The following is a 27,667-nucleotide window of genomic DNA, read 5'->3' on the forward strand; positions in this document are numbered from 1 at the left end:
TATTTTGGTGCTAAATTCGTAAATACAGTAATTACTACATAGCATTACTGTGTATTGAACTACTTTTTCTGTCAAATTTGTTGTATAACATGATGTTTTGGTGCTTAATTTGTAAAATCATAACCTAATTTGATGTTTAATAGGTTTTTCCTTAATCTCTCCTTATTATCCAACATATTTGCTTATCCAACGTTCTACCGGCGTGTTTACGTTGGATAAGCGAGACTCTACTGTATATAGATAGATGCAGAAGTTTGGGTGCCTGGCTACTTTTCATTTTAATTAATTGTGATTTGAAAAGGAATGGAAGTATATTATTATTATCACTAATATTATTTTTGGTATTTGACAGACAGATGGCTTTATTGCACAAGGCAGGCAAATGGACATTGAGCAGGACCATCATCTTGAATGATGGATCCTATTGCATGATGCTTTGTGCATCCTGCTGACAATCTGCCTCCTGAGTATAATTCTTCCATCCCTCAATAGCACCCAGTCCTGTAATGTTCTCAGTACCTTTCTTGGTGTAGTGGGTCCCAGGCAATAAAGTGGCATCAAGGGGTGGGATTCTGCTCCTCTCTATTCTCTCTGCTCACTATTTCTACACTAGCCATTTTCTTTTTATTTTATACTAGCTTGGGGACCTGGCGGTGCCCGGGTCATTTGAGAAAGGCATTATTTATCTTTGAACGTTATGTATTCTGTTTGGAGTGGGTGAACTACAATTCCCAGAATCATGGGTCAATCCTCCCCAAACCCTGCCAGTATTCAAAGTTGGCCGTTTTGGGTCTGTGTACCAAGTGTGGTCCAGATCCGTTGTTGGCTGGTTTCAGTGCTCTTTGGATGCGACTGAACTACAACTCCCAGAATCAAGGCCCATTCCCACAAATCCCTGCAGTATGTTCAGTTGGTCATGTGGCTTCTCTGTGCAAAGTTTGGTCCCAGTCCATTGTCGGTGTGGACCAGGTTCTCTGGATGCAGGTGAACTATAACTCCCTTTTCCCCAAACTTGTCCAATATGTTCTATTGGTTATGGGGGCTCTGTGTGCCAAGTTTGGTCCTGGTCCATCATCGGTAGGCTTCGAAGTGCTCATTCATTGCAGATGAACTATAAATCCCAGAACCTACTACTCCCAAATGTCCAAGCCAATTCCCCTCAAAACCCATCAGTATTCAAATCTGGGCATATCAAGTATGCATGGCAAGTTTGGCCCAGAGCCATCATTGTTTGGGTTCATAGCATTCTGATGTAGGTGAATTACAACTCCTCTACATTCCCCAGTAGGAGTCACAGTGCCCTGACTTGATGCAGGGTGAACTAAACTTTACTTCTGTGTCTCACAAGTGGAAGTAATACAAATTGGGAGGAGATGGGAGGGCTTCCTCGGCTGTGTTGCCCCAAATATGCCTTCCACTTAAGGTCTGCCTGCACTTGCATTGTTTTCTCTCTGGTACCAAACTAAAACATGGCTTTTAATTAAAGCCTCCTGAAACTAATTTCTTCCAAACCAGATACGCCAACTGCTGTAGCTTTTAAAGTGAGAACTAGTGTGGTGCTGTGGTTTGAGCATTTGATGAAGAACTGGGAAATCAGGGTTAAAATTTCTGTTCAGCTATGATCTTGGGTGAGGAGCCCCGGTGGCGAAGTGTGTTAAAGCACTGAGCTGCTGAACTTGCAGACCGAAAGGTCCCAGGTTCAAATCCCGGGGGCGGAGTGAGCGCCCGCTGTTAGCTCCAGCTTCTGCCAACCTAGCAGTTCGGAAACATGCCAATGTGAGTAGATCAATAGGTATCGCTCCGGCGGAAAGGTAACGGTGTTCCATGCAGTCATGCCGGCCACATTACCTTGGAGGTGTCTACGGACAATGCCGGCTGTTCGGCTTAGAAATGAAGATGAGCACCAACCCTCAGGGATCTTGTTAACAGCTTGTTTATTTTAACTTCTTTTTTACCGTGGGTTGTATGTTGTATGTATGTCTATGTGTTAAATGTTTTGATACAGCCGATGGGCTAATCAATAAAACGTGATTTGATTTGAACCCTCAGAGTCGGACATGACTGGACTTAACGTCAGGGGAAACCTTTACCTTTTTTTTATGATCTTGGATAAATCACACATTCTCAGCCTCAGAGGAAGACAAAGGCAAACCCCTCTGAACAAAACTTGCCAAACAAAAAAGCTCATGAAGATTGTCATGAGTCGGAAATGACTTGAAGGAACACAACAACAACAACAACAACAAGCGTTTCAAGCAGCTTTATTTGTTGCTTTGTTTAATACATTCTGATCTAGTTGAAACCCTGTAAGAAAGGTGGGGCATACATTCAATAAATGAATAAAATAATTATTTATGGATTCAGTCAGAAAGCATTTTACACTGTTTATGTTGTACTTCACCCTTAGACTCCATGATAATGGATATTATAGAAATATTTTAATAAATAGAAAGATAAATATGTTCCTGGAAACACAGAGAGATTTGACTGTATACCTCTGACAAGCATATCTGCCTAAATGTTTGGGTAGCTCTCTGAATTGCAAGCAACTCCCATTCAAATGAAACAGAACTAAGTAAAATCCTTCAGGATTGCGGTGTCATGTGTAAAAGAGACCTTAAGAGTTAGGCCTTTAAGCCTTCGAAGGCTGCTCTTTCAGCTATTTAAATTCCAGTCACCAGCGCAGCTCACTGTAATATATGAGAGTCAAAAAGAAGACCTCCCAAATTCAAGCAAAAGATGAAAATGAAATATTAACTTTTTTGCAGGATTACCAGAATCCCCATTATGCGTTGAAGTGCCTTTATAGTGCCTACTAAGATTTTTATTAGATTATGATAAAGCATCATCAATATTTCAAAGGGTACTCCTACCAAAGTTAACTCCTTTTAACATGAAGCATAAACTTTGCATTATATGGCTGTTTTTCCCTTAGAGGGGGGAACATTGAAGGCACTAAATGGTGAGGGCAAATAATGCATCTGCCATTAAGTACATCGACATCCTACTGATTTTAATGGAAGTCTCAGGCTTGATCTTAAGACTGAAACCTTGATTTAGGAATAAATTGACTTAAGAACAAACTCTGGAGAACTCAACAGAACACACATTGGAATAAAAGTGAGGAGGGCTGCATGTCATGGAAATCAATAGTAATACACTAAGATCCTCTGTAACTGTGGAATCCATATCTGCAGTTTCACTGACCTACAAATGGGAAGAAATTGTCTCTTTAAAAATCTGCTAGTCTTTCAGGTGATTCTGTTATATACAGTGGAACCTCGACTTAAGAGTGTCCAAACTTAACAGTGTTTTGAGTTAAGAGCCATCGCTCAGTCCTGGTTTTGCTTTGTCAAAAAAAAAATTGGGGGGTTTTGGAGGGCCGGACCAGATTAATAGCATTTCAATGGGAAAATTTACTTTGAGAAAAAAAGCAATTTGAGTTAAGAGCTCAGTCATGGAACAAATTAAACTCTTAACTCAAGGCATCACTGTATTATATTTACAGAATTTATTTATTTACAGTATTTATATTCCGCCCTTCTCACCCGAAGGGGACTCAGGGCGGATCACATTGCACACATATAAGGCAAACATTCAATGCCATATAACATAGAACAGAGACAGAGACAGACACAGGCACTGGCTGGCCTCGAACTCATGACCTCTTGGTCAGAGTGATTTGTTGCAGCTGGTTGCAGCTGACTGCTAACCAGCCTGTGCCACAGCCCGGCCCATTTTTCTTGGAAGAGCAACGTTTTTAAGAACTAGTGCCAGATGGAGCACTAGCGCAAGAGTACAGGGCTTTGGGGCTTCAAAGGTGTAGCCTCCGTGCCTCGCGCTCTTTTCCACTTTGGGAGATTGTTGCCTGCTTTGCTCTTATCCGCTTTGAGGAACTTTGGGTTAGCTGATTTTGTGTGTTTTTTATTCCTGGTATGTTTGGCTTCATGAAGAGAGAGAGGGAGAGAGAGCAAGAGAGGGAGAGAGGCTGGAATTAGTACAGTATGAAGAAAACGATGCTTCTGCCTCTTCACTTTGTGTTTTATACTTCCTTGCCACAATTTTGTGCTTTTACCATTTTAAAGTTGATCTTTCTTTTTATTGTTCCATGTGAATTTGCAGTTATACATTATTTGTTATTTATAAAGTACATTTTCTTATTTCAAAACACATAACAAAAAATTGGGGGGTTTCAGGGGGTCGGAACAGATTAATAGCATTTCAATGCATTTCAATGGGAAATTTAACTTTGAGATAAGAGCAATTTGAGTTAAGAGCTCAGTCATGGAACAAATTAAACTCTTAACTCAAGGCATCACTGTATTTTCCTTGGAAAGTACAGTAGAGTCTCACTTATCCAAGCTAAACGGGCCGGCAGAAGCTTGGATAAGCGAATATGTTGGATAATAAGGAGGGATTAAGGAAAAGCCTATTAAACATCAAATGAGGTTATGATTTTACAAATTAAGCACCAAAACTTCATGTTATACAACAAATTTGACAGAAAAAGTAGTTCAATACGCAGTAATGTTATGTTGTAATTACTGTATTTATGAATTTAGCACCAAAATATCATGATATATTGAAAACATTGACTACAAAAATGGCTTGGATTATCCAGAGGCTTGGATAAGTGAGACTCCACTGTACTATAGAATTGCATTGAACAGCCTAGGAAATTGCTAGAGAGGATACCTTTCTAGCAATCTCTAAGTCATTCAGTGCAAGGCTTTTGTCTGTTGAGATTGTAAATAAAGTTGTATCCATGATCTTAGGTAAATATGGTCCAGGTGGAAAAACATCTGCAAGGATCTTACTGTTCCTGTTTTGTTTAAATATATGCTGGACTATTTATTTATTTATTTACAGCATTTATATCCGCCCTTCTCACCCCGAAGGGGACTCAGGGTGGATCACATTACACATATAGGCAAACATTCAATGCCTTGACATAGAACAAAGACAAAACAAATGCAGGCTCCGAACTGGCCTCGAACTCATGACCTCTTGGTCAGAGTGATTGGTCTCAGCTGGCTGCTCACCAGCTTGCGCCACAGCCCGGGCACAAGCTGGTGTTCGTTCTGATGAGGTGTTGTAATGGAAAAGACGAATAAAACATTAAAAATGATAGAACAATGAGTGGTGCTGTTAATTAATTAATGTGCACATTTCTATTATTTTTCAGCACTCCAGAAGGCAACCTATGTAGACTAGAAGACTTAACTATAGTCTTGCCCTTAATAGGGCAAGATCCATCAGACAGTTCGGGAAAACTGAAGTTCTGTAAAACCAAAGTTCACTGAAAAGAGTAAGCTTCAATGGGTGCCTCTTCTATTTGGATTCTGGGCTTCAGTTTCACTTTGCTGAAAGTCCTCTAGGAAATTAACTTTCTTGTAAAGTTCATGTTTCATTCCTGTGGAACTTAACTGTAAATTATGATGCTTTAGTACAATGAGAGGGAGGTGAAGACCTTATGTGTTAGAGGTGGGAAGAGGTGGAAGGAATTGTTCTCACAGGAATTTTATTTTTAAAATATCTGCCATTGACTGCAATCTGGTCCACACCAAGGTTTTGGGGTGTGTGCATTTTCCCCCCAAATGCTCTTCAGAATTATCCTTGTGTTCTTTAGTCACCTCCGTCAGGAATAATTATCAGCATCCAGAAAGGGTTGAACTCCTTTGAAGGGAAGGGAATACTTGTCTGAAGGGTGGCAGGATTTTAACAAGGGTGTTTGGCAAGGCCTCCTAAAGTATAGCATGGCTATGCTCTCTGAAGAATTCCTTTTTATATGCTGAACTGCAGACAACTCCTGTAATCTTGCCAAAAAACCAGAATAAGGATTAAAAATAAAATGTTAACTTGAAATGTGTGAATCGTTTTGATTTGCTGATAACACCTCGTGCAGTCAAAGCCGTATTCGACAATGACTTGTAACACATTCATTTATTGAGCTTAACACTGTCTTAAAAGTTCTCCCAAAAACTTTTTAGGGGACATTCTGGTTTAGCAAAATAACTTGATGTTAGTAGCCAAATGGAAGATTTTATTCCCATTTAACAAAAGGAGAAGGAGAAAAGAAGAAGGGCTGTCAAATACATGAGCAATAAAGAACGACTTCCAAAAAATATTCTTTTCTTTTTTTCCGATTTCTGTGGTGAACGTATCTCTCTGGACTTGGATTTCATTATCTTGAATTGGTTTAATTTTTCAGAAAGCGCTAGCTAAATTAGCTCAGAAAGCACTTCAAAAAGCAAAGCGGTCAATTTGAAACTTCAAGGAAATTACATGCCCTGAAATGTGTGACCGCATGCAACCAATTTTAGATTGTCAAATTAGCAAATGGTTGCCTCCATCCAGCAATCTCCTATGGCCAGAATTGGAAAAGTGTTTGCCTTCCAGAAGTTGCAACTGAAAGCAGCTCTCCCCAGTAAATCCACTTTACTGAGGATGATGGAAGTGGCAGTCCTGCAATATCTACAGCACTACTTCTTAAATGGTGGGTTCTGACTCCAAATGAGTCCTCCTTAGCTCAATATTGACAGAAACAATAGTCTCTTTCGGGAGGGATTGTGATGTCTGAACTTGAAGCTTTGTCATGGAACTGCTGGGACTATTTGCAACTAATCAAACCTACCAGAATGGCTGCAGACCAGATGAAGAAACTGTTGTTTGCTCCCGTAACAAATGATGACTAGTGATTTCCATGTCAATGAGATGAGATTTTGTGATTTAGCCTGAGCATCATAAAGATGCTGTCCAACAAGAGTTAACAGAGTAGGCAAAGAGTATGCATCCCATCTGAAATCTTGTGGCTGCCTTCAGCAAAATTCTGGGACTTGTAGTTTAGGGGAGAGGCCTATAATAATAATAATAATAATAATAATAATAATAATAATAATAATAATAATAATAATAATAATAATAATAACCGCACTACAAACTAGAGCTGACAGCTGGCACAACAAAACATTGCATGGAAAGTTCCTTGACAAAATTGAAGGAAAAGCTGATAAGGAGAAGACCTGGCTCTGGCTCATGAATGGGACACTGAAGAAGGAGACGGAAGGCCTGATCCTTGCAGCCCAGGAGCAAGCCATCAGAACAAATGCAATTAAGGCCAAGATCGAAAAATCAGCTGATGACCCAAAATGCAGACTGTGCAAGGAAAACGATGAAACCATTGATCACATCCTCAGCTGCTGTAAGAAAATCACACAGACAGACTACAAACAGAGGCACAACCATGTGGCCCAAATGATTCATTGGAACTTATGCCTCAAGTACCACCTCCCAGCAGTAAAGAACTGGTGGGATCACAAACCTGCAAAAGTATTGGACAATGAGCACGCAAAGATACTGTGGGACTGACAAAGTTTTGGAACACAACACACCAGACATCACAGTTGTGGAAAAGACAAAGGTTTGGATCATTGATGTTGCCATCCCAGGTGACAGTCGCATTGACGAAAAACAACAGGAAAAACTCAGCCGCTATCAGGACCTCAAGATTGAACTGCAAAGACTCTGGCAGAAACCAGTACAGGTGGTCCCGGTGGTGATGGGCAGACTGGGTGCTGTGCCAAAAGATCTCAGCTGGCATTTGGAAACAATAGACATTGACAAAATTACGATCTGTCAACTGCAAAAGGCCACCCTACTGGGATCTGCACGCATCATCCGAAAATACATCACACAGTCTTAAATGCTTGGGAAGTGTTCGACTTGTGATTTTGTGATATGAAATCCAGCATATCTATCTCGTTTGTTTTTTCATAATAAAATATAATAATAATGATAATAATAATAATAATAATAATAATAATAATAATAATAATAAAAAAAAAAAACTTTATTTATACCCCGCCACTATCTCCCCGCGGGGACTCGGGGCGGCTTACATGGGGCAGTGGCCCAAAACAACATAAGGACAAATATAAGCAACATAATAAAAAGTAAAGGTTTCCCCTGATGTTAAGTCCAGTCATGTCTGACTCTGGGGATTGGTGCTCATCTCCATTTCTAAGCCGAAGAGCCGGTGTTGTCCGTAGACCCCTCCAAGGTCATGTGGCCGGCATGACTGCATGGAGCGCCGTTACCTTCCCACCGGAGCGGTACCTACTGATCTACACTCATTGGCATGTTTTCGAACTGCTAGGTTGGCAGGAGCTGGAGCTAACAGCGGCCACTCACGCCGCTCCCGGGGTTTGAACTTGGCACCTTTCGGTCTCCAGCTCAGTGCTTTAACGCACTTCGCCACCGGGGTTCCTAAGCAACATAACACAATCACAATATAAAAAAGATAAAACAGTAATACAATATATCAATTTAAACAACAATACAGGATAAAAAATTACATTTAAAACACATAAATGGTAAGACCGTAATAAATACGGGCCGGGCTGTGGCGCAGGCTGGAAAGCAAGCCAGCTGCAACAAATCACTCTGACCAAGAGGTCATGAGTTCGAAGCCAGCCCATGCCTGCGTCTTGTCTCTGTTCTATGTTATGGCATTGAATGTTTGCCTTTATGTGTGCAATGTGATCCGCCCTGAGTCCCCTTCGGGGTGAGAAGGGCGGAATATAAATGCTGTAAATAAATAAATAAAATAAAAATACAGGATAGATTATTAAAAACCCTCTGGGGCTGATTAATTAATGACTATCTCCGAAGGCTTGCCGAAACATCCAAGTCTTCTGTTGTTTCCTGAAGGAAGATAGAGAGGGAGCCAGAGAGGTCCTGGGTTTCACTAAACTGCAAACCCCAGAATTCTTCAGGAGGCAGCCACAGGATTTCATAGGATATGGTTCAGCACCTGTGATCACTTCTTTAAAGTCTAGACTAAAACTTGGAGCCCCATTAACACGAAACCTACCATCCATCACTGACCACAACTTATAATTCTCCTGCACTAGAAAATCAAATGATTCTGAAGGATCAATCTGGTGTTGTTGAAGGATACAAATACTTCCAGACTGCTGAATTTCCACAGTCAGGACAACACATAGGGAGGGCAGGTCACCCATATTCGTTTTCAATCTTCCCCATCTATCTTCCAGGTTCTCCACCTCCAGACTACCTCCCTCCAAGATATCTGCCCACCTATGGCTTGGATACTTGACAGTGTCTAGCAAACCAATCCAAAGTGTTTTGGCTGAATTCCAAATAGGTCTGGCCTTGCTTTTCTGTAGCACCTTCTGAACCATCCATAATGATAATGTGACCTCTGTCTTATCTAGACACACACAGTATACATACACACACAGTGTGGAGAGGACCAGCTAGGGTCTGTCCTCTGCTCATAATGCTCTCATCATGGCAACCACCACTACTGCTCTCAAGTGTTTGTTTACACTCTTGGGAGAGTGAAGTAGGCTCTCTTTCTACCCTCTTTTAATCATACTGTTGTACCTGTTCCTGAACTCTTGACAATAAAAGCCACTTAATGACAACAGTGCTGCCAGTGGAACAATTGTATGTCCTTTTAAATGACCTATAAAACTCTGATCAAACACCATGGTCAGGAGAAAGAGAGTGAAATTTGATGGTGAGGGGCCTTTTTAGCGAGGCTAACTCCGAAGAAGAAGAAGTCGGGAAAAAATTATACTGCTCAGCACCATTCTGTTTTGCATTAGGTAGAGATGGTGAACTTTGACATTAGCTGCTGTGTATAATATCATTTGTTCTGACTAGAGAGAGTTTGTTCAATTTCTTTCACTTTTTCATATGAGGAGTCTGACTAAGGTTTCTTTACTCATTAGTTGGAGGTGGATCAACAAATTGATGACTGACAGAAATGACAGCAAACAAAGAATGAAAAAGTTGCCTTGGGAAGGAAACCATCATTTTCTTACCTTGTGAAAAGTATCATACATATTGACTAGACTATAGCCTCAATCCAACATCCAGTTAGCACAGGCATAGGAAAACTTTGGCCATCCAAGTGTTTTGGACTTCAACTCCCACAATTCCTAATACCCAGTAAGCTGACTGGGATTTCTGGAAGCTGAAGTCCAAAACAACTGGAGGGTCGAAGTTTGCCCATGCCTGCTCTAGCAGAACATAAATACAGTAGAGTCTCACTTATCCAAGCCTCGCTTATGTTTTCAATATCTATATATATAAAAGAGTGATGGCATCACGGCGATCCACAAAACAACAAAACTACAGGCCCCCCAACCTCGAAATTTGACAACACAACCCATCATCCACGGCTCTAGGTTGATACAACAAAAAGAAAAGAAAAATAAAGTCCTAATTAGAGGGAGAGGAATAATTGTTTTTATCCAATTGCTGCCAGTTAGAAGGCTAAGCTCCACACATAGACCCCCTCTATTGTCACCACTTTCACAGTACACAAACAACCAAACACATACTAAACATAAAGACAACCATACAACACACATTCAATGCCACCACTACCTCAACAATTTCTCACCAACACCACCAGACAATACCACAGCAACGTGTGGCTGGGCACAGCTAGTATCATTATATTTTGGTGCTAAATTCGTAAATACAGTAATTACAACATAACCATAGATGTGGGCAAAACATCAGGAGAGAATACTTCTGGAACATGGCCACACAGCCCGAAAAATGCACAACAACCCTCTGCATAAAATGCTGTCTTGCAAAGCACCAAAAATGTACCAATAATCAATTGCCACATGAGAAAACTGGCACTACACATCTAGCAAACATGTCATACTGCTGTGTAAGTGTGCCCTGTTCTATCATCTATTTGGCAACACAACCGGAGGTGACATGGGTGTAAATGAGCCCCTATCCTCATTGCCGCCTCCTCTCTCTGGCTCACGATGATGAGGAGACTCCGCACAAAGTTCTTCCTTTGCATTCTACAAGACATTTCAATATCTCAAATGCACAACTCCTCTCCTCTTCAAGAGATTGATGGAATAAAATTTTGTGTCTGAAGCACGTGTCTTTTTTTCCAGCATCTGCCCACAGGGTGAGTTCAGGCTGGTAAAGAATATCAAACCCAAAGAGGCAGGTGATCATTAGCGTACAAACTGAAATTCCTCATGCTTCGAGACGTTTGTTTGCTAGAGTCAGAAATATGAATGTTGCATTGTTTTTAAAGAAAGCTTAAGGCCAGATGAGTAAAAATATCAGGCAGAAAATAAAAGGGTAAATGAGGCACTGCGGGCCCTATTCTGTTAACTCATGAGTCCATTTTATATGCAATTTAAATGGAAGAGCTTTAAATTGGCTCCCTAGTTTGTGTTATTCTGTTCGGGTATTCTCCCTTTCCACATATATGCTGATTTCATATTCATCTTGATGCAACATAGAGCAGAGATCATGCAAAATGGGAGGGCTGGGAAAGGATAATTCTGGGAAGCTCAGGTGAAGATGTTACCGCTTCTCCAAATCATGCAATGTTTATGTTATGTTACATATCCACAAAAGTACTTTACAGTTTTAAGCTGGGACACTGATGTTGTCCCACTCGGTAAATTCAGAGTTAAAATTCACTTCTTTGCTTTGACTCTGACCTCACTTTGGTGAGGAAGCCAGCTGTAACAAAATAAATAATAATGGGGAGGGAGGGGAGTTGGCAAAATAGATTCTGGGCCTTCCTACCTATATTAAGCATTCTCAAAGAGAAACATGTTTGATTCCAGGCATGCTTATTCAAAAGTTGCACTGATTTCAAAAATTTAGAGGTTTTGAAACCTCTAAGCTTAAGATCATAATCTTGGCAGAAATTCGAATTTAAGATTTGTTTTTAAATCTCCTGTTTCTAAATTAAATTATCATTAAGGATGGGGAAGGTAGGTTCTTCTGTATGTGGCTGGAATTCAGGGCCTATTATCTCCACCATTTGTTATACTGGATTAAGAAATTGTAGTTCAGAAGCATCAAGGAGACTACCTCTTTTGACAAATAGTATTAATTGCTGTAATATTGGAATTCAAGCCCGGTTTCAGAATATTGGATACACACCACATTTTTTTTGTTTTGTTTTTTAATACAAATTTTTATTTTTAAAAACACAAAAAATACATACCATAGACCAGGGGTCCCCAAACTATGGCCCGCGGGCCACATGTGGCCCATCAAAGCCTTTTATCCGGCCCCCACAGCACAAAGGCAAAAGGGGGTTGGGCTAAATGGCCCAAAGGGTCTCTTCCAACCCTCGTTGTTGTTGTTGTTGTTGTTGTTGTTGTTGTTGTTGTTGTTGTTGTTAACATTGAGGCTAGGTGGCCATCTATCAGGGGTGCTTTGCTTGTGCTTTTGGTCCACAAAGGCAGAAGGGGGTTGGGATTATTATTATTATTATTATTATTATTATTATTATTATTATTATTATTATCATTATTGCTCGGTGGCCAACTATAGTCCGGCCCTCCTACGGTCTGAGGGATTATGAACTGGCCCCCAGTTTTAAAAGTTTGGGGACCCCTGCCATAGACATACAAAACATTTACAATTCCCATCACCAACACGAGGATTGTTTTCTTTTTACATATTAATTTCTTTGTGAGACAATCTTTATATTTTTACCTTTATCCATTTTCATCCTATATACTATATAACATTTGTATCTTATTTCTTATGACTTGATCTCCAGATTGATTCATGATATAGTTCTTTACCCTTGTCCATCTTTCTTCCATTTCTCTTGTTCTATTTTCATTAGTTTTTACATTTAGTTTCACATTCATAATTTCAAATTCCATTTGCTCCACCATATATTGGTACCATTTACTTACTGACCATTTTGACTTATCTTTCCACCCTAATACTATTACTGCTTGTGCACATTCAATTATTGCTTCTTTTATTTCCCTTTTATTTCCCGTTTCCTCTCTTTTCCCTAATACCGCTATTTCCTTTGTTATGACCCACTCATTTCCTAGTATTTGATTTGACTCATTTTGTATAGTCTGCCAAAAATGTTGTACATATTCACACAAAAAAAGGATACACACCACATATGCATGGTATTACCCAAATACTGAAAGGTCTGAACTGGTTCCTAATTTATTTCCAGTCCCAATTCACAGTCTCAGTTTTCACCTTTAAGGCCCTAATGATTTTGAGGTCCCAGTAATCCATCTCTTCAGATGCTATGATTTTCAAGACATGCCCTTGAAGTCCTTCTTGAGAGAATTGCTTTTAGGTTATGAAATGCACTCCCCATAGAGAGATAATCTGTTTTAGGAAGAGTATGAAGACATCTCTTTTTAAACTGGCTTTGAAAATATGTTTGATACTTACCAGTACAATGAAGTTTTGAGTGCCACCAGGAAGAGTAGTTATCAGTAGCAGGACACTAGGAGTGTATGATGGAGTAGTTTGAGTATTGGACTGCATAATTCTGCTCAGTCATAGAAACCCACTGGATGACCTTGGGCATGTTACACTCTCAGCCTCATGAGAAAGCAAGACAAATCCTCTCTGAACAAAACTTGCCAAGCAAACCCCATGGTAGGGTTATCATATGTTGAAAACAACTCAAACACACACAGAAGTAACAACCAGAAGAAAAACCATGTCTATGTATATATGTATGTCAGATACGAATTTTGCATTCCCGACTGAACTTTCCCAAATTTCTAGCACTGCAGTAACTTGAAATTTCAGTTGAACATTTATAAATGGAATTTGAGCTCCAACGAAAAGGAACAGGCAAAGTTCCAAGAGAATATGAGCACAGCAAATACAAGAGTTCTAGCTGTGAATCTCAGTGTTATTCTGAAATGCTAGAAATTTGGGGACTGAAAGAAAATTTCACTGGGCAGGCAAAATTCTTATTTGAGAAAGGCCAACAACTTCTTCTCTGCTCCCACTGCAGAGTTCTCATTTCTTGTTGCACTGACATATTAGCTGGATAGGGAAATAAACCTTTTTTAAAAATCATTCTAGAATGGAATTTCTTCATATTATTTTTGCAAATGTTTTGCAACTCTCAATTTTCCAGTTGTTGCTGTTCTTGTTAGTAGTACCCGGCCCAGGCTGTGGTGCAGGCTGTTGAGCAACCAGCTGCAGCAACAAATCACTCTGACCAAGAGGTCATGAGTTCGAGGCTAGCTCGGAGCCCCGCATTTGTCTTGTCTTTGTTCTATGTTAAGGCATTGAATGTTTGCCTTATATGTGTAATGTGATCCGCCCTGAGTCCCCTTCGGGGTGAGAAGGGAGGATTATAAATACTGTAAATAAATAGTATAATTACTATATCAAGTAGGAAATTTAGGTACCACTTATATGTGGGGAGGCTAATTTACGACACTATAAAAACCACCCAGTTGGAATGAGGAAGTTACCGTCGCAGTGGATAATGAAGCAGCTGCTCTCCCTGAGGCCGGAATCAAGCATGCCCTCAGGAAGCTGGAAGCTGGAGAAGGTTTAAATTGCCTCTGTGTCTGTCTCTGTCTCTGTCCTAAGTTATATGGCATTGAATGTTTGCCTTATATGTGTGCAATGTGATCCACCCTGAGTCCCCTTCGAGGTGAGAAGGGCGGAATATAAATACTGTAAATAAATAAATAAATATGCCAGCTTTCCCCCAATAACGGGAAAAAGAGGTGATTACAAAGATATTTCAGACAAAAAAAATCAACATAAAATATTAGAAAAAAATATAAAAGTTATTTAAAAATACAATTTAAAATTCATTCAAACGCTAAAAAATCAACAAAACAGCATCACACACATGGAATTGTAGAATCATAGAATCATAGAGTTGGAAGAGACCTCATGGACCATCCAGTCCAACCCCCTGCCGAGAAGCAGGAAATCGCATTCAAAGTACCCCCGACAGATGGCCATCCAGCCTCTCTTTAAAAGCCTCATTAAACCATTGAAAGAACATCCTATTCAATTCGTAAAAGACTGATAGAATAGAAATATTTTTATTTTCTGGAAGAAGGGGAACTTACAAGGACCTATCTTAGTCTCCCTAGGAAGAAAGTTCCAAAATCTGGGCGAAACCACCGAGAAGCCCTTGTTCCCACCAATACAACAGACTCATTCAGAGGTCTTGCAACGTTAACAAACTTACATAGAAATATAGCCTAGACTCTTAACTCACCATTGTTCTTAATTGAAGAGCCTTAAATATATGTGATAATTCCTTTAGTGTGGGATTACTGTGTATACTCGAGTATAAGCCTAGTTTTTCAGCCGTCTTTTTAAGACTGAAAAAGCCCCCCTCGGCTTATACTTGGGTGAGGGTCCTGGTGGGCTTATATTTGGGTCAGCTTATACTCGAGAATATATGGTACATTTATTATTTTTCTCTATTATTATTATTGATATTATTACATTTATTATTTTTCTCTATTATTGTTGCTACTGTTACATTTATTTTACTCTATTTTATTATTATTAATACATTTATTATTTCACTCTAATATTATTATCTTATTATTTATTATTTTACACTGTTTATTAATATATGCATTATTTTTCTGTATTATTTATTATTGTTATTATTATTATTACATGTATTATTTTACTCTATTATTATTAAAAGGATACATAAGCACATTTACATTTAAGAAGATGAGGATAATGATTTGATCAGAGTTGGGCAGTCTTATCTTAAATTTGAGCTTTATGTAATTTTATTGGTATCTATTTTTATTTCTGAAATTTACCACCCTCGGTTTATACTGGAGTCAATGTTTTCCCAGTTTTTTGGGGGTAAAATTGGGTGCCTCGGCTTATATTCGGGTCGACTTATACTCGAGTATATACGGTATATCAAAAACTTTCTGGAAATTCAAGGATCCAATGTGTACAATTCTACACCAATTTTTCAGAGTTGCATTCAACAGGTATTGCACCCTGTGCTCACTTTGGACTTCCTGTTACTTTTCCACACATATAAATTATATCTGATATCATTATGATCACTGTTTCCTGTGAGTTCAACTACATTCATGTCTCACACCAATTGACCTTAAGTCCAGCATCATTTTTCCTCTAATCAGTTCCATGACTATTTTAGGATACAGTCATTTAGGATATCTACCAGTAGAGATGGTACCTCAATGTCAGGCCCATAGCCAGGAAAAAATTCTGGAGAGGGTTGAAACTTTTTTCCCCCAAGATGTCTTTTCAAGCCAGTGTCTTCTGATCTGGGACGAGATCTCAAAAAAGTCCTGAAATTACCATCATTGTGCAAAGGTTCTTCACGGGTAATAGGTCCTTAATCTTAGCTCCTTCTTTAAGCCAGTTCTTGTTGGCCAGAAAAGACAATCATTTCCAGAATTGGCAGAAGTTTATTTCTGATTTCTTCTGATTTCTTTTTATTTTCTTTATCATGATGACGAGTTACATCAAGATGTACATCCATTGTGAATTAGCAAGAAGTTTTCAGCCAAGCACAAGTTTCCTGATGGTACTGTTTTTTGGTGTCTTTTGAAGACTTCTGCTGCATTTTTCCATTTCACAAATGGTTTAGCAATCCATGCACCAAGCTTTTGGTTACCACCTTTACCCCCACTTTCTCCTTCAATCACCACACCATACTTATAGAGTGCACCTTGTAGATAAAACCAGGAAAATCTGCTGAAACATTTGGGTTGAAAACTTAGGCGCCTCTTCTTATCCACAGGAAATGTATATCCTGGCAATGGTGTCTATGGATTTTACACTAACTGAGCTTTCACTTGGTCATCAGAAACAGTCTTGTTCATATAGTCCAAGATTTAACAATGGCATAGCTTCTTCTCTTTGCTCCTGTTCCATGGTTTATTTGGCAAGGCTTGGATTAGATGAACCAGTGGTAGAAACCTCAGTTTTCACCAGCAATCCAAGTCAAATCCTCCTCTCCATCCTGTGCCTTAGCCTTTGCCTGCCAGCTGCAGGTAGACCAATTTGGTCACTTCCACTTTGTCTGCTATAGCTGCTATTGCAATGTAAATTGGTAGAAAGGTGGGTAATGACAATATGAATAATCAAAATTTGAGATAGTGCTTGCAGTTCTGGGAGGACTCTAATTTTTGCTTCTCATATACTTGGCAGGTTAACCAGTTTAAATTAAAATTAACTATGTCGATTATAACTATGACTTGTTTAATTGTTTTTAAATTGTGTTGTCTGATGTCAAAATTGTTATTTTATGATTTTATGTGATTATATTGGGCTTGTTCCCCGTGTGAGCCGCCCCGAGTCCCCTGCTGGGGAGACGGAGGCGGCATACAAAAATACACTTATTATTATTATTATTTTATTGTATGACACAGCAAACAAGATAGACATGCTGGATTTCATATCACAAAAATCACAAGTCGAACACTTCCCAAGTGTCTAGGACTGTGTGATGTATTTTCGGATGATGCACACAGATTCCAGTAGGGTGGCCTTTTGCAGTTGACAGATCATAATTTTGTCAATATCTATTGTTTCCAAATGCCGGCTGAGATCTTTTGGCACGGCACCCAGTGTGCCCATCACCACCGGGACCACCTGATTATTATTATTAGTAGTAGTAGTAGTAGTAGTAAACCGGGTTTTTTTACCTGAAAATTTTCAGGGATGGTTTGAACCCCTAAATCACTCCCTTGGCTACAGGCTTGCTCAATCTTATGACTGGAGCATGAATAAGAATTAGATGTAGTGATGTCAGTGTTGCATTATGACTTTGGAGATGTGGATTTGAATCCCTGCTCAGTCATGAAATGTCCCTAGTTGCCCTGGACATACTACACACCCTCGGCCTCAAAAGAAGGCAAAAACAAATCCCCACTGAACAAATCTTACCAAGAAAACCCTTAAATGTGAAAGCCCACAACAGCAATGCCATTTAAAAATATATTTCAGTTATGTAAAGAGGTACATGGTTTAGGGACTTTATCAGACACAAGTCCTCCCCCCTTTCCACACACTTCTAAGACATTTCAGGGATGAAGTGCCACTGAAAGCTTCACATGATGTAAAACAACTACTGGTTGTCATCTGTATTTACGAATTTAGCACCAAAATATCATGATGTATTGAAAACATTGACTACAAAAATGCATTGGATAATCCAGAATGTTGGATAAGCGAATGTTGGATAAGTGAGACTCTACTGTATTGAATTTGTTGCAATGCCTTATTATTGTTTGATGTCAATGTTTATTGTGTTTCTATTTAATTTATGGTAGTTTTATTTATTTGTTGGTTGCACTTTATGGCATGGAATATTTGCCGCTGTATGCTGTAAACCGCCCTGAGTTGTGTGATTGGGGTGATAGAGCGAGATACAAATAAAGTTATTTATTTATTTATTTAATTTTATAAAATATAATTTTAAACAGACCATCCTCACATTTAGTGATGAAGGAATAATATGGGGGAGATGACAATGAAATATAGATTTCTCAAATGAACCCTGAGAAGATATTATAACGTAAAAGTGGAAAGTATGACTTGCAATACTCCCTGACCTTTTTTGCTGGGCTGAAAAAGAAACTCACTGTTTTGCCATTTTAGATTTTAGATTGACAACCAAACATTGCCACAACATCTGCACCTGCACTGAAGTCTGCTGGCAGCAATCTTCGCTCAAGAATTTGTTCTGATGGCATTGACATCCTTCGTGATCTGTCTAAAAAGACAACCAAAATAAGCATTTTTGTAACAAGTTCCATGGCAGCACTGTACAGCCTCCTGCTGGAAAGTTTTGTTTTTGGCAAACATTCGTGAAGACACCAATGCAAAAATAGGCATGTTCTTAAATGTTTTTCAAAGTATGTGTAGTCATGCTTTGTTTAAGAACTACCTATATTTGATATAGAGTAAATGATCAGTGAAATTTCTTTCAGCAACTATTATCCTAGTCAACTTTGTCCCTTGGTGCCATCTTGTGTTGATACTGCATTCCACCTTTTCTTGTGTTCCAATAAAAATCTCTTTTTGATTGCTTTGTTTCTCTACACAAGAAATACAGTTAAAGTCATCTAATGATCAAACAAATTGTTTAAAAAATAACAACATGGATGGACAAAGTATGCTGACAAATAACATACCTTTATGATAAGCTAGCAAAGTGAGTGGCAATGTAATCAGGTCTCTGACTCACTCACACTAAAGTTTGTATCCTAACTCTCTTGCCAGTTGTTGGGAAATATAACCATGGACTTAATTTTCCACTACTAAAATTAATATTTAAAATTGGTTTCATGAGACTGTCAGTTCAGTCAAGGTAAGTGATACAGAAACGTTATTTCAGTGTTTACAAAAAGAAATTTAAATGACTTATTTTATATAAAACTGGGCTGTGTTGCCTTTTTTCAAAGCATAAAACAATTGCTAGCTGTGGGATTCAGGAAGCTATAGTCCAAAAACGGTTTTTTTTAATGCTTTATTGTAGAAAGGCTTTATTGCAGGGGATGTAGTCTAAAACTTCCATCTATGAACTGGAACCCAAGGTTCTGTGTTCTACTCAGATCGCCCCACTGTAGTAATAGAAACTTCATCCTAAAGATTGAAGTAATATTAAAAATGTATTTGAAAAAACTGTTTAAAAAGTCGTGTTTTTCAGTGTTGAAAACCCCTGACCAAAAAAAAAAAAAAAACCTGGACTGATGTGAATCTTTGTAGTTTGGGACTTTTTCCACAGAAAGTTCACATGTGGTTGTTTTCTGCAGTAAACAATATTTTCCTGTGCAGAAATGCTGTTTCCCATGCAGATATTTTTAGGGGCTTATTCTGTGCAAAATTCACACATAGCTGATTTGCATAGAAAAATGTCTTTTTAAAGTATCACAATATCAAAATATTTTTTTCACAGAAATATCATTTCTTGCTTCACAGGCTGTTTTCTGTGCAAATGAACCATGTGTGATTTTAAAATTCTATTTATTATTTTTATTCTTGCAGAGTAAGTCTTGGATTATGAATCGGCTTCAAAAACTGGTTTTCAGACTCTCTCACAGCAGGAAGAAAATCACTAAAATTGTTTGCTGCTTCCTTTGAGAAGAAGCTTAGTACAAACTACTGTAGTCTTTCATCTGGATGGGGGTATGTATGTGCTCCAAAATATTCAAGATTCAAGGGATTGTCATTCCTGAACAGAACAGACATTCTCTACAAGACTGAAAGAAACGGCAGAGTGATCCTTCAGCCAAAACGTTATCAAGTTAAATTTACCATTGATTACTATGGGAGGGTCTCTCCCCTGCCTCCCTTCTTCTTTCCACATCTCCAGTTAATAGGGTTTAAAATTGTTTAGATGCATCATGCTTCTGATGTCTATGCTCTTGGGTTGACAGTTATAAATATTCATAGTTTACTACAAAGCTATATGACCTACTGCTCCATATGTGGATATCTGACCTCAAGATATGTCACAGGCTTCCATATGTGAAACATTAGGTCATATACCTCTGAATGTCTGTGCACATATGTTTTTGTACATGTGGGCATGATTTGTCCCTGTGTTACAATTATGCATTATTTTATGTAAAAAGGGCAAGGTTTTTTTAAAACTAAATGCAGCCAAAAACAATTTAGAATTTTATTTTAAGAAACTGTTATATAGACAGTGTGTAACAAATTTAGATTCATGTTTTGATATAGATAGGTTGAACTGTGTTTAAAAACTCAATATAAATCCACTCTTCTCAAGACATTTTAGATTTGCAAAATATCTCTTGATTTTACTCCATTCTTGTTTGCTCCAGAAACCAACCATGAAATCTTGCAAGTCAACAGGATTTCATGTGTGTGTGTGTGTGTGAGTGTGTGTGTGGACTGTGCAAAACTTCACTTGTGCCTCGTTTGTTTTATCCATTTTGTAAGATTCATACATATGACGCAATACTGTGTTCCCTCACTACTTCGCGGTTCACTTTTCACGGATTCATTGTTTCGCGGTTTTTCAATAAACTCTAAAAGACTATTATAAATAATAAAAAATTACAATTTACAGCCTATGGAAGGGAGGAAGGAGAAGCCAAAGGAAGAGAAAAGGAGCCCAAGTGGCAACGGGAGCAGAAGGAGGCGATTTATCAACACAACGATTGGTTGATAAAGACTTAAAATAGTGTATAACTACTAAAAGAATGTATAAATATTAAAATAAATATAGTGTCCCTACTTTGCGGATTTTCACTTATTGCGGGTGGTCCTAGAACCTAACCCCAGTTAGGTTCTAGGTGAGTGAACACTGTATTACGAAACATGGGTGGCACCCATTCAAAAAACTTAAGATTCAAGACACTGACCTATGACTTTTTGGAAGAGTTATGAAAGTCTCATAAATGGCTCCTGGTCTCCAACATGGGTGCTGCTTCTCCTGCAAAAGGGTTGGGTTTGGTTCACCCAAAGGACCCTGAGGAGGATGGTGAGATCAGAGTAGGTGTTAGCCCCACTTTTTCCTCAAATGGGGTGGCGAGGAGGGAAGGGAAGCATGGATGCCTGGCTAGATAGCCACGTAAGGAAGAAGCCCCTCCGGCATGGCCCAGAGAGAGATAGGCCAAGACCACCCTCACACTGAGTCTTTAACACAAGCAGCCCCAGTAGTCTAAAGTAAGCAGAATACTGGGAAATGTAGTTTAGGGCAGGACCTTTTGAATTCTCATGAGAGTACTCGCCTTCCCAAACTACGTTTCCTCAATGAAAGTTTTGGTGTTCATTCTCTAAAACAGTGGTTCTCAACCTGAAGTCCCCAGGTTGAGACTTCAACTCCCAGAAATGGTCTTCAACTCCCAGAAATCCTAACAGCTGGCGAACTGGCTGGGAACCACTGCTCTATAAGGATTTTAAGATAAAGGGGGATTATTGGGAGTTGAATCAATCTTGTGAGGTAGGCAAAGTTGAGATGCAGTAACTCCAAAGTTTACCTGGTAGGTTTCCCATTATTATTATTATTATTATTATTATTATTATTATTATTATTATTATTATTATTTTATTATGACACAGCAAACAAGATAGATATGCTGGATGATGATGATTATTATTATTATTATTATTATTTCAAAGGCTAAATGAGCATCTGTTGACAGTGCTTTGACAGTGCATTTCCTGCCCAGTAGACGGGGGTTGGATTGGATGGCCCCTGGGGTCTTCTAGTGAAATTGTACTGCTAAGTTTATGTTGGTTAAAGTTCCCTAAAAATCAGTGGATGTGCAAATCTTTCTGAAACTTGGTGGAAAAGATGCCCTGGTTATGCTGTATCATTAAAAATAGAAATTCAATTAAATAGGTCTTGGAGGTTTTTTATAAAAACTTCTTTAAATTCTCAAAAATCAGTGGCTATGTGAAACGTTCAGAAATCTTTCTGAAACTTGGGGGGGGGGAAAGATGCCTTGGTTATGCTGTATAATTGAAAATAGAAATTCAATGAAATAAGTCTTGTAGTTTTTTTTAAAAAAATGTTGTTCATAAAAACTTCTTTAAATTCTCAAAAAGCAGTGGATATATGAAATGTTCTGAACCTGGGAGGGGGCATAACAGTGGTAAATGTGTTCTATCATTGCAGCAAGTTTCATCCTGATAGCTCTAAAAATGAGGGAGAAAGGAGCCCCAGAAACTTCCCCACTTGCACAATTACATAACGAAAAAATAATGAAAATGTTGTTATTTGTTATAGTTATGATATGAACCTCTTACAATATTTTAGAAACACTTTAGAAACGATCCCCCTAATTTAGTAATGAATATTGAAACATTTTTTTTCATTGTTCACACAATATTGGACACAATAATCAGCCTTGGCTTTAACAATGGCATACACATCTAGTAAGTCACTAGTACATGGAAAGTATGTAATGCCAATTCTTTTAGCACTTCTTGTAGATGTAATCAATATCACACGATGATGGCACTTGGATATGATGGTGACTACCCTGACTCTGTTCTGTAAAAGTATGAGATTTGTAGTTTGGTGTCTGAAATTCTCAGCTAGAGATAGCTATATGGCATATCCTTGAATTATAGCATTAGATGTGTTGTCGAAGGCTTTCATGGCCGGGATCACAGGGTTGTTGTATGTCTTTCGGGCTGTGTGGCCATGTTCTAGAAGTATTCTCTGCAGCTGTGGACAAGTATACATAGGGACCACCGCACCGCCCAAACAAGAGTCAAAGAACATGAAAGGCACTGCAGACTAATTCAACCAGAGAAATCAGCCATAGCAGAGCATTTGATGAACCAGCCTGGACACAGAATACTATTTGAGAACACAAAAATGCTGGACCATTCTAACAACTATCATGTCAGACTACACAGAGAAGCCATTGAAATCCACAAGCATGTGGACAACTTCAACAGAAAGGAAGAAACCATGAAAATGAACAAAATCTGGCTACCAGTATTACAAAACTCCAAAATCAAAACAGTAGATGGGAACCAACACAATAAGGACTTGACTGAACAAAGGATGCCCCCAGGCAAGGGACAAAACATTTCCAATGCCAATTAGGGTGATTAACTGAAACATTAATGCTGGCTCCCAGTGACAAAGAACTCTTGCCACACCTTGGACTATACACAGATATATATTCTTTCCTTTCCTTACTTAATTTATCCATACCTCACAACCTCTGAGGATGCCTGCCATAGATGTGGGCGAAATGTCAGGAGAGAATACTTCTGGAACATGGCCACACAGCCCGAAAGACATACAACAACCCTATAGCATTAGAGTTTACCAGCCTCAAAAAAATCCCAAGTACCTCAACAATCTGTGGATCCCAGAATGCCGAATGCTTACAGCTTTTGTACCAGTTTGCACTTTTTACCTTTGTCAACTTGATATAGACACAGGGTCTACTCCCATCCCAATTTGCACTTCCAAGAATTTGCAGCACTTTTATCAGTCACCTCGTGTTTACAATATTTATATGGTGCACCTTACCCAGTCTACTTTTACAACCTCTGTGTTTTAATCCATGTTTTTATTAGTTTTTGTCATTTGTTTTTATTGGGTAATGTTTAAATTTTTATAATTGTGCATGTCTCTTGTCTATTGTTGTGTTTTATATTGCTATTGTTTTTATTCGGGCTTGGCTCCGTGTAAGCCGCCCTGAGTTCCCTTTGGGGAGATAGAGGCGGGGTATAAAAATAAAGATATTATTATTATTATTATTATTATTATTATTATTATTATTATTATTATTATTATTATTATTACAGTGGGGTGAAATTGTGTTTGAACACTCCTGACAAAGTTTTACCACTGTAATTAACAGGACGTAAGCAAGGGCAAAGAGACTATGAACTTGTAAGGACTCGTGGCTCACAAAAGCCATACTTTAAGACTTACCAACATTGGACCAAGGACTAGTATTTATAAAGTATTTTAAACACAAACTCCAGTGTTCATTGTAAGTTAAGAAGAAGAGGGGATGAGATCTTAGGCTTAACCTATAGGAGGACCTGAGGAATCGTGCAGCATGCTGTCCAGCTTGGTGAAATAGGGAGCCCAAACAAAAAGACTAAGAAAGATCAGGCCTAATGAGCCTTTTGTAAGAAAGGGAAGGCAGAGAGCATCCAAATGAAAGAGTGACTGAGCAAAGCAAGGCTAAAGTGGATCAGCCACAATGTCACCAGATTGATCCAGGGTTCACAGACCATCAAATTGCTATTCGCAGTGGAGAGAAAGAGAAAAAGTGCTTGCAGGCAGAGCTTCCCTCAAGGTCTTATGTTTGTATCTGACACAATGAAAAGTAGACAAAAACAAGAAATGAATATATAAATAAAACAATATCCACACTTTGAAGATATATTTTTAAATAATTATTTGACATATAAAGTACGAGTGCATTCATGTAGAGTGGAAGAATTCCTAGAGTCTGTGAAATAGAAAAATACAACCAGGCAGTTCCTCTGGGAAAACAAAAGAACAGAAATGTCACAGTATCTATATGGTCTCTGAAAGGAAAATAGTTCTCAAAAGGTATGCCATGTTTGAAATGGAAAGGTATACAGTAGAGTCTCGCTTATCCAACGTAAATGGGCCGGCAGAACGTTGGATAAGCGAATATGTTGGATAATAAGGAGAGATTTAGGAAAAGCCTATTAAACATCAAATTAGGTTATGATTTTACAAATTAAGCACCAAAACATCATGTTATACAACCAATTGGACAGAAAAAGTAGTTCAATGCGCGGTGATGCTATGTAGTAATTACTGTATTTACAAATTTAGCACCAAAATATCACGATGTATTGAAAACATTGACTACAAAAATGCGTTGGATAATCCAGAATGTTGGATAAGCGAGTGTTGGATAAGTGAGACAACAACAACAACTCTTTATTGATTAGTCAGTTTTGACCATATCAAAACATGTAAAACATACAAAACGTACACCCTTACCCATACATACAGTAAAATCATGTAAAACAGTAAAACTATGTAAAAACAAGGCATCCTGGCCTACTAGCCTACCAACCCACTCCTTGGTAGTTGTGCAAGTACAGAATAAAAAGATTAAAATTAAGATTAATTATTCCCTTAAGGTAAGGTTTAAGCGGGGACAAGGGTAAATAAAACTAGTGGCTTAAGTGAGACTCTACTGTACCATGTTTTCAAATAATTCAGAATAATCCTGAGAGTGTAGACATCTTAATCTATGGGAATTGTTTTTGGCATTAAGTCAAAGAATCCCAGCCATTGGCTGTGCTTACTGGGACTTCTAGCACTGAAAATCCCAAGGAGTTAAAGGAAATTATAATTCCCTGTGATTCAATGAGTTTCATACTTAAGTGGGAATTCATTGAGTATCAGCTTGTGGCTCCCATATAATTTGCTCTTGGCTTTAGTAAAATATTTATGGGAACTCTTCTTTAATGATATTGGACCTTCTGTGGCACAGGCTGGAGAGCAAGCCAGCTGCAACCAGCTGCAATGAATCACTCTGACCAGGATGTCATGAGTTCGAGGCCCGCTCGGAGCCTATGTTTGTCTTGTCTTTGTTCTATGTTAAAAGGCATTGCATGTTTGCCTATATGTGTGATGTGATCCGCCCTGAGTCCCCTTCGGGGTGAGAAGGGCGGAATATAAATGCTGCAAATAAAATAAATAAAATTAAATAGTCCAGGACCCTGGACAGCTCCGTCAAAGGTCAAGTAGAAATCCAGAGTGGATTCACTGCCTAACTAACCTAGAAGCCACCAGACCGCACTGGGTCTCCCAACACTGTATCCACTGTACCACTATCTTCACTTGTTGGTGAAGAACTGCAACTGGATGCCAATACCTTGTGGCCTAAAAGACAATCCAAAATGCCTTTCCCACACCTACACCGCTTAATGTACAGCAATTCTGCTTCTCATAGCAAGAGATAGAAAGAAGCAAACAGAAGAAATTCCTTCGAAGTTTAGTGAGAATGCTAATGAACAAGTGCACAATTCCAATACAACATTACTCCCTACCCAAAAAGCAATAATCTATCATGAAGGCATGAGAAAGGGCTTTTTATTCCCATATTCATCACTGATATTATTGAATCACCCCTTTACCTTAGGCCAAGCCTTCATTTTTCAAGCCTCTCTGTCTTATGGTGATGTAAGTAGAAGACATTGTCTGTTTGTGGCAGGTTACAATATTTAGACACCTCGGCACCTCTGACTTGGTGGACTTATTTTTGATAAGTGGCACTTAAAAGTGTTAGTCTGAAGCATAAGTAGCTAATGCAAATATGTTACCGACCCCTACCAGAGTCAGCAATTATGCAAATATCCCAAGCCTTCATCTTTTATAATTAGATGTAGCTAGCTTATGGAGAACTCTAATTTTCAAGCTCACTCCTCATTGAAATGTTCCACCAAAACAAGAGAGAGAATGAGAGATTGGGCGAAGGTGGGGGGAGGGAGGGGGGGAGATTGGAATGGGTTTGAAATCAGATAAATGATGTATTCTCTAAAGGGGCTTAAGGGATGGTCTGGATTTAGAAAGAATAAATCTGGGTGGCTTTTAGCAATTATTTTCTTGTTTGTCATGCATGAGAGATGTATGAGAAGCATGGAGACATTGAGAACAAGACTGTAATAAGTGTCCCTGTGAATTTGTCTCTAGTGTATGAAATGCTGATTAATATCACCCACCCACCCATCTATTTGCCAACAAAATCCCAAAGGTATGTTTCGTTAAGTTGGCAAAGGAGAGAGGTCATAGAACCACCCTGTTCCTCTAAAATATGTATTTTCTAAAGATAATTCATCCCATGAGTTCATTTCAATAAATTGGCTCCAATGGTTGTTTTGTTTTCAAACAAAAGCCTTTGGTGCACCAGTGAAAGAAATAACCTGTTGTGTAGCTTCTCAAAATAATAAAGGTTTCCACATTAGGGCCTTTATGTCACACACAAAAGGCAGCATTATTTATTTATTTAATTGCAGTGTTTATATTCCGCCCTTCTCACCCCAAAGGGGACTCAGGACGGATCACATTATATACATATAGGGCAAACATTCAATGCCCATATACACATAGAACCAAGACAGAGACAGACGCAGAGGCAATTTAACCTTCTCCTGAGGGGATGTTCGATTCTGGCCACAGGGGGGAGCAGCTGCTTCATCATCCACTGTGACTGCACTTCCTCATTCCAACGTTGTTAATTAGTTAAATTTGCATCCCCACTTTATAAGTGGTACCTTATTTCCTACTTGATAGATGCAGCTATCTTTTGGGTTGCTAGGTCAGCAACAAGCAGGGGCTATTTTTTTTAAAAAAATGTAATTGACAGGTGCTCAC

General features: G+C 38.7%; 1 protein-coding gene and 1 long non-coding RNA gene across 2 annotated transcripts in view; one reads left to right on the forward strand and one right to left on the reverse strand.

The window, feature by feature from the left end:
• Window positions 1-27,667, reverse strand: part of LOC134295553 (uncharacterized) — a 473,735-nt gene that overhangs the window by 213,280 nt on the left and 232,788 nt on the right. The gene's annotated exons all lie outside the window — the stretch shown is intronic.
• Window positions 1-27,667, forward strand: part of LOC134294355 (uncharacterized) — a 139,905-nt gene that overhangs the window by 71,319 nt on the left and 40,919 nt on the right. Inside the window, exon 2 of the long non-coding RNA XR_010001281.1 lies at window positions 19,840-19,980. This is a non-coding gene — a long non-coding RNA (uncharacterized LOC134294355). The remainder of the gene's footprint in view (window positions 1-19,839; window positions 19,981-27,667) is intronic.

Source organism: Anolis carolinensis, chromosome 1 (genome assembly GCF_035594765.1).
Source record: "Anolis carolinensis isolate JA03-04 chromosome 1, rAnoCar3.1.pri, whole genome shotgun sequence".
Classification (NCBI taxonomy): Eukaryota; Metazoa; Chordata; class Lepidosauria; order Squamata; family Dactyloidae; genus Anolis; species Anolis carolinensis.